Below are 7,939 nucleotides of genomic sequence, written 5' to 3' on the forward strand. Positions count from 1 at the left end.
TTGTTGTCTTTTAAACTAATTTAATTTTGAAATTTTAGTGTATTTTTAACTTTATTTATTTACCAAATAAATTTAATGTACTAATTTGCCAATGAAATCCAATTCAATCCCTTTATTTATTCACGTAATTATCGAGACCCCCAAATCAATAAAGTCCCCAATAACCCAAACCCAGTGTATTGTGCCAAAAACAAATAAATTTCTTTTTAAATGAACTGAAACAAATACGACGTTTCGACCTTAATCGGTCTTCATCAGGTACTATCAAAACAAAATAAATGAAAAAAATGAAGAAAACTCCCCAAAAAATATATTAGTGAAAGAGTTGGCTAGTTTTTAAGAGAGCAGAGAGTTGTCGACTGTTCGAGAGACAAATGCACAATGAGCCTGTTTTTTTCTCACCTCCTTTTTTCTTTTTTCCGGGTCCCTTTTCCTTTTTCCTTTTTTACTTTTGATTCGGATTTTATTTTGTTGACTTGTATATCACTTTTCGCACTATAAACCACTAAATACACTGGTCTAATTATTTTCATTCGTTCTGTTGCTTATTTTACATCAAATGCATAATTTGTGTTAATATTGTTTTGTTTATTTGTGTCTTTGTGACTCAATCATCAATTAATATTTAATGTTACCTCTGTGTTTTTGATACTTCTGAAATTTCGTAAATGATTTTAAATTAATTAGTATTTATACATTTTAAATTTTGACGTTTTATGTATTTTTAAGCTTTCTTAGTGTTTTTGAAAATTTGTAATTGTCAATTTTTTAAAAAGTTTTACATGTTATACTCTGCAAAATTTTGTTAGTTGTAATTAGCGGCAGAATTATAATTTAGGCGATTGTTGATGTTAGGATTGTGTGATGTGGTTGGGGTTAGGGGTTAGGGTTAGGGTTAGGGTTAGGGGTTAGGGTTAGGGTTAGGGTTAGGGTTAGGGTTAGGTATTTTGAGTTTTACTCGCTAAACCTTCCCCAAAGGGTCCGCCGACCCTGTCGGTTAGATAGAAGGCAACGGAAGGCACGGGCCTACGCATGTCTCACCAGTAAACCTCGCCGTACCAGGTCACATAAAATCTGGATTGGGTACGAAGGACGGCGAAGTGAGACTGCACTCCTGCCAGAACCTCCCCCGAGTAGCTGAGGCGCCACCCAGGTCTTCGGCCAGCAAGATGGAAATACAGTGAAAAGCGAAGGTCACATAAAATCTGGATTGGGTACGAAGGACGGCGAAGTGAGACTGCACTCCTGCCAGAACCTCCCCCGAGTAGCTGAGGCGCCACCCAGGTCTTCGGCCAGCAAGATGGAAATACAGTGAAAAGCGACAGAAAAGTACTGACCTATGAGACTACCCTTGTCTTAAATTGTGTCTATTAACTCTTAGTTGTGTTTGAACTAATATATTTTTTTTATTATATATTGTTTTAAAACCAACCGTTTTGTTTACAAAGAGTCCCATTAAGTCGTCCTTGTTGTGGGTAATTTGAACGTCATAATTTTGTAGACACGTCATCAGTAGTGGACCTTGGGGTCACAGAGTGTTTCGGCCATTATCACCAGACACCCTCGCCCAAGGGAGGCCCCGCCGGGGTTGATCGAGCCCCGGTGTGTGTCTACCAGGTCAATTAAAATTACAGTTATTTGTCAAGTCAACTGTCCAGCTTTAACGCAGACAGAAAAGATCAATAGGTCAGTCTTTGCCTCTTTTAATTTATTGATTCATTGAATTTAAACCATCATTACGTATGTTTGTATTTAACTCGATGTTATATTATTTCATTTAAGTTTCTGGCCAAGTTTATCAGCATAATTGGAGGTCTGCCTGTAGTCCTGCTGTGATGTAAAACCCTTTAAACCATTATATCTACGTAATTAATATTATTTTATCAAAGGGACTGTGTTTGTATCATCCGTTTATCTGACATTTATCAACCGGAAAAGTCTTACCTTAGGAGATTGTCATTCCCAGCGCCACTTTCTTGGTTCACGGTGTCACTGTCAAATTCCCATGAGCCTTTGCGAAGTGTCACGGCGGCTCGTCAACCAATCCCGTCCCTAAACCTATCTAACAATGTAATAAGCACTAAATAAAGTTAGACAAAACACATTTGTGCCGTTTAATTGTGTTAACTGTTCCCCTGCAACCTCAAATTTAATTCGCAACAACCTATTTGGAAATAAATCGATTAACGCAAATCGCGGCTATATAGCATGAGCAAGTCGGAAAACTCATACCACAAAGTGTTAAAAAGCGAATAAACTTCCATTAAGGTCATTGGTATTATTCAAATGTATTAACCGGTCCCATTTATCCGTAAATTCAATTGCTACCATTAATAAGATCGCATATTTAGGACGAAATCGCTCTTCCTCCTTCTTTTTCTCTTTTCTTTTTTGGCGTACCGGCGCCAACGTCGTGAGCATTAGCAACCCGGAAGTACCCACAAGCCCTCGCACTAGCAACCCGGAAGTACCTATAACCCCTGCAAAATGTCGTAGTGGACCCCGTTAATCGAAAATATTATTAAAATTACCCATCCCAGTGATAATAACAGAATACATTTCGATTGCTATTGTTAACTCGCACTACCCGATCACTATTGTCCGTAAATCCACTCGCCCACCACAATAATAAAACCGTGCAATTAAAACTAGTAAACGTTAGCCAAGCCGGAAGTATCCGTGATGACGCTTGCATTGTCATGGCAACCAATTGTCCCCAAGCGTATTTATTACAATATCCACCCCAAAAGCGATCAAAATCAAACAAAATGTTAAAAAACAATTTAATACTATCTATTAGCGTTTTCCCCACTTATTTATTTCTACATTTAAAAGATAATAATAACCAATTAGTGATTCTATCCAACTAAGCCCTGTTTGCCAGACAGCCATTTTATGTGTCTATGGCGCCCTCCTGTGTACTCTCCCGGCCTCTATCTTCTCTTTTAGTCTGGAAAGAAAACTCCCTTAGAATTTTGTTCGAGTTAAGAATAGTCTGATTAAAGTTTAGACTTTTCTTTTTTATTTTGGTCAACATTACAAAAAGAAGAGAGAGAGAGAGAGCGAGAGAGAGAGAGAGAGAGAGAGAGAGAGAAAGAGAGAGAGAAAAAAAGAGAGAGAGCGAGAGAGCGAGAGAGGGAGAGAGAGAGAGAGAAAGAGAAAACGAGAGAGCGAGAGAGCGAGAGAGCAAGAGAGAGAGAGAGAGAGAGAGAGAGAGAGAGAGAGAGAGAGAGAGAGAGCGAAAGAGAGAGAGAGAGAGAGAGAGAGAGAGAGAGAGAGAGAGAGAGAGAGGTTAGGGTTAGGATTAGGGTCAGGGTTAGGGTTAGGGTTAGAGAGAAAGAGAGAGAGAGAGAGCGAGAGAGAGAGAGAGTGAGAGAGAGAGAGAGAGAGAGAGAGAGGTTAGGGTTAGGATTAGGGTCAGGGTTAGGGTTAGAGAGAAAGAGAGAGAGAGAGAGAGAGAGAGAGAGTGAGAGAGAGAGAGAGAGAGTGAGAGAAAAAAGAGAGAGAGAGAGAGAGAGAATGAGAGAGCGAGAGAGCAAGAGATAGAGAGAGAGAGAGAGAGAGAGAGAGAGAGCAAGAGCGAGAGAGAGAGAGAGAGCGAGAGAGAGAGAGAGAGAGTGAGAGAAAAAAGACAGAGAGAGAGAGAGAGAATGAGAGAGCGAGAGAGCAAGAGATAGAGAGAGAGAGAGAGAGAGAGCAAGAGAGAGAGAGAGAGAGAGAGAGAGAGAGAGAGAGAGAGAGAGCGAGAGAAAAAAAGAGAGAATGAGAGAACGAGAGAATGAGAGAGAGAGAGAGAGAGAGAGAGAGAGAGAGAGACAGAGACAGAGATAGAGAGAAACATGGTCCTAACCAGGCAATGGGAAATGCGAGCATCTCAACCAAAACCCGCAGATACCACGGAAAGGCAATGGGAAATGCAAGCATCTCAACCAAAACCCGCAAAGTATGTGACCCGATAATTTGGCTTAAGGTCATACTGGGATGTCCGAAGGGCACTGGCTGGTTAGGTATTTTGAGTTTTACTCGCTAAACCTTCCCCAAAGGGTCCGCCGACCCTGTCGGTTAGATAGAAGGCAACGGAAGGCACGGGCCTACGCATGTCTCACCAGTAAACCTCGCCGTACCAGGTCACATAAAATCTGGATTGGGTACGAAGGACGGCGAAGTGAGACTGCACTCCTGCCAGAACCTCCCCCGAGTAGCTGAGGCGCCACCCAGGTCTTCGGCCAGCAAGATGGAAATACAGTGAAAAGCGAAGGTCACATAAAATCTGGATTGGGTACGAAGGACGGCGAAGTGAGACTGCACTCCTGCCAGAACCTCCCCCGAGTAGCTGAGGCGCCACCCAGGTCTTCGGCCAGCAAGATGGAAATACAGTGAAAAGCGACAGAAAAGTACTGACCTATGAGACTACCCTTGTCTTAAATTGTGTCTATTAACTCTTAGTTGTGTTTGAACTAATATATTTTTTTTATTATATATTGTTTTAAAACCAACCGTTTTGTTTACAAAGAGTCCCATTAAGTCGTCCTTGTTGTGGGTAATTTGAACGTCATAATTTTGTAGACACGTCATCAGTAGTGGACCTTGGGGTCACAGAGTGTTTCGGCCATTATCACCAGACACCCTCGCCCAAGGGAGGCCCCGCCGGGGTTGATCGAGCCCCGGTGTGTGTCTACCAGGTCAATTAAAATTACAGTTATTTGTCAAGTCAACTGTCCAGCTTTAACGCAGACAGAAAAGATCAATAGGTCAGTCTTTGCCTCTTTTAATTTATTGATTCATTGAATTTAAACCATCATTACGTATGTTTGTATTTAACTCGATGTTATATTATTTCATTTAAGTTTCTGGCCAAGTTTATCAGCATAATTGGAGGTCTGCCTGTAGTCCTGCTGTGATGTAAAACCCTTTAAACCATTATATCTACGTAATTAATATTATTTTATCAAAGGGACTGTGTTTGTATCATCCGTTTATCTGACATTTATCAACCGGAAAAGTCTTACCTTAGGAGATTGTCATTCCCAGCGCCACTTTCTTGGTTCACGGTGTCACTGTCAAATTCCCATGAGCCTTTGCGAAGTGTCACGGCGGCTCGTCAACCAATCCCGTCCCTAAACCTATCTAACAATGTAATAAGCACTAAATAAAGTTAGACAAAACACATTTGTGCCGTTTAATTGTGTTAACTGTTCCCCTGCAACCTCAAATTTAATTCGCAACAACCTATTTGGAAATAAATCGATTAACGCAAATCGCGGCTATATAGCATGAGCAAGTCGGAAAACTCATACCACAAAGTGTTAAAAAGCGAATAAACTTCCATTAAGGTCATTGGTATTATTCAAATGTATTAACCGGTCCCATTTATCCGTAAATTCAATTGCTACCATTAATAAGATCGCATATTTAGGACGAAATCGCTCTTCCTCCTTCTTTTTCTCTTTTCTTTTTTGGCGTACCGGCGCCAACGTCGTGAGCATTAGCAACCCGGAAGTACCCACAAGCCCTCGCACTAGCAACCCGGAAGTACCTATAACCCCTGCAAAATGTCGTAGTGGACCCCGTTAATCGAAAATATTATTAAAATTACCCATCCCAGTGATAATAACAGAATACATTTCGATTGCTATTGTTAACTCGCACTACCCGATCACTATTGTCCGTAAATCCACTCGCCCACCACAATAATAAAACCGTGCAATTAAAACTAGTAAACGTTAGCCAAGCCGGAAGTATCCGTGATGACGCTTGCATTGTCATGGCAACCAATTGTCCCCAAGCGTATTTATTACAATATCCACCCCAAAAGCGATCAAAATCAAACAAAATGTTAAAAAACAATTTAATACTATCTATTAGCGTTTTCCCCACTTATTTATTTCTACATTTAAAAGATAATAATAACCAATTAGTGATTCTATCCAACTAAGCCCTGTTTGCCAGACAGCCATTTTATGTGTCTATGGCGCCCTCCTGTGTACTCTCCCGGCCTCTATCTTCTCTTTTAGTCTGGAAAGAAAACTCCCTTAGAATTTTGTTCGAGTTAAGAATAGTCTGATTAAAGTTTAGACTTTTCTTTTTTATTTTGGTCAACATTACAAAAAGAAGAGAGAGAGAGAGAGCGAGAGAGAGAGAGAGAGAGAGAGAGAGAGAGAGAAGAGAGAGAGAAAAAAAGAGAGAGAGCGAGAGAGCGAGAGAGGGAGAGAGAGAGAGAGAAAGAGAAAACGAGAGAGCGAGAGAGCGAGAGAGCAAGAGAGAGAGAGAGAGAGAGAGAGAGAGAGAGAGAGAGAGAGAGAGCGAGAGAGAGAGAGAGAGAGAGAGAGAGAGAGAGAGAGAGAGAGAGAGAGAGAGAGAGAGAGAGGTTAGGGTTAGGATTAGGGTCAGGGTTAGGGTTAGGGTTAGAGAGAAAGAGAGAGAGAGAGAGCGAGAGAGAGAGAGTGAGAGAGAGAGAGAGAGAGAGAGAGAGGTTAGGGTTAGGATTAGGGTCAGGGTTAGGGTTAGAGAGAAAGAGAGAGAGAGAGAGAGAGAGAGAGAGTGAGAGAGAGAGAGAGAGAGTGAGAGAAAAAAGAGAGAGAGAGAGAGAGAGAATGAGAGAGCGAGAGAGCAAGAGATAGAGAGAGAGAGAGAGAGAGAGAGAGAGAGCAAGAGCGAGAGAGAGAGAGAGAGAGAGCGAGAGAGAGAGAGAGAGAGTGAGAGAAAAAAGACAGAGAGAGAGAGAGAGAGAATGAGAGAGCGAGAGAGCAAGAGATAGAGAGAGAGAGAGAGAGAGAGCAAGAGAGAGAGAGAGAGAGAGAGAGAGAGAGAGAGCGAGAGAAAAAAAGAGAGAATGAGAGAACGAGAGAATGAGAGAGAGAGAGAGAGAGAGAGAGAGAGAGAGAGACAGAGACAGAGACAGAGATAGAGAGAAACATGGTCCTAACCAGGCAATGGGAAATGCGAGCATCTCAACCAAAACCCGCAGATACCACGGAAAGGCAATGGGAAATGCAAGCATCTCAACCAAAACCCGCAAAGTATGTGACCCGATAATTTGGCTTAAGGTCATACTGGGATGTCCGAAGGGCACTGGCTGGTTAGGTATTTTGAGTTTTACTCGCTAAACCTTCCCCAAAGGGTCCGCCGACCCTGTCGGTTAGATAGAAGGCAACGGAAGGCACGGGCCTACGCATGTCTCACCAGTAAACCTCGCCGTACCAGGTCACATAAAATCTGGATTGGGTACGAAGGACGGCGAAGTGAGACTGCACTCCTGCCAGAACCTCCCCCGAGTAGCTGAGGCGCCACCCAGGTCTTCGGCCAGCAAGATGGAAATACAGTGAAAAGCGAAGGTCACATAAAATCTGGATTGGGTACGAAGGACGGCGAAGTGAGACTGCACTCCTGCCAGAACCTCCCCCGAGTAGCTGAGGCGCCACCCAGGTCTTCGGCCAGCAAGATGGAAATACAGTGAAAAGCGACAGAAAAGTACTGACCTATGAGACTACCCTTGTCTTAAATTGTGTTAACTCTTAGTTGTGTTTGAACTAATATATTTTTTTTATTATATATTGTTTTAAAACCAACCGTTTTGTTTACAAAGAGTCCCATTAAGTCGTCCTTGTTGTGGGTAATTTGAACGTCATAATTTTGTAGACACGTCATCAGTAGTGGACCTTGGGGTCACAGAGTGTTTCGGCCATTATCACCAGACACCCTCGCCCAAGGGAGGCCCCGCCGGGGTTGATCGAGCCCCGGTGTGTGTCTACCAGGTCAATTAAAATTACAGTTATTTGTCAAGTCAACTGTCCAGCTTTAACGCAGACAGAAAAGATCAATAGGTCAGTCTTTGCCTCTTTTAATTTATTGATTCATTGAATTTAAACCATCATTACGTATGTTTGTATTTAACTCGATGTTATATTATTTCATTTAAGTTTCTGGCCAAGTTTATCAG

The 7,939-nt window shown here is 42.1% G+C and overlaps 2 long non-coding RNA genes across 2 annotated transcripts in view; both read left to right on the plus strand.

Annotated features, from left to right (window-relative positions):
* Positions 1–931: 931 nt before the first annotated feature.
* On the plus strand, positions 932–7,502 carry LOC148378910 (uncharacterized). Its single transcript, XR_015855550.1, has 3 exons — positions 932–1,686; positions 4,128–4,751; positions 7,204–7,502. It is a non-coding gene; the product is annotated as an uncharacterized LOC148378910 (long non-coding RNA).
* An 11-nt stretch (positions 7,503–7,513) lies between these two features.
* The window catches only part of LOC148378911 (uncharacterized), a 6,911-nt gene continuing 6,485 nt past the window's right edge, over positions 7,514–7,939 (plus strand). The window contains exon 1 of the long non-coding RNA XR_015855549.1: positions 7,514–7,823. This is a non-coding gene — a long non-coding RNA (uncharacterized LOC148378911). The remainder of the gene's footprint in view (positions 7,824–7,939) is intronic.

This window comes from Syngnathus floridae, unplaced genomic scaffold (genome assembly GCF_059516105.1).
Source record: "Syngnathus floridae isolate MCC-2025c unplaced genomic scaffold, RoL_Sflo_1.0 HiC_scaffold_24, whole genome shotgun sequence".
NCBI lineage: Eukaryota > Metazoa > Chordata > Actinopteri > Syngnathiformes > Syngnathidae > Syngnathus > Syngnathus floridae.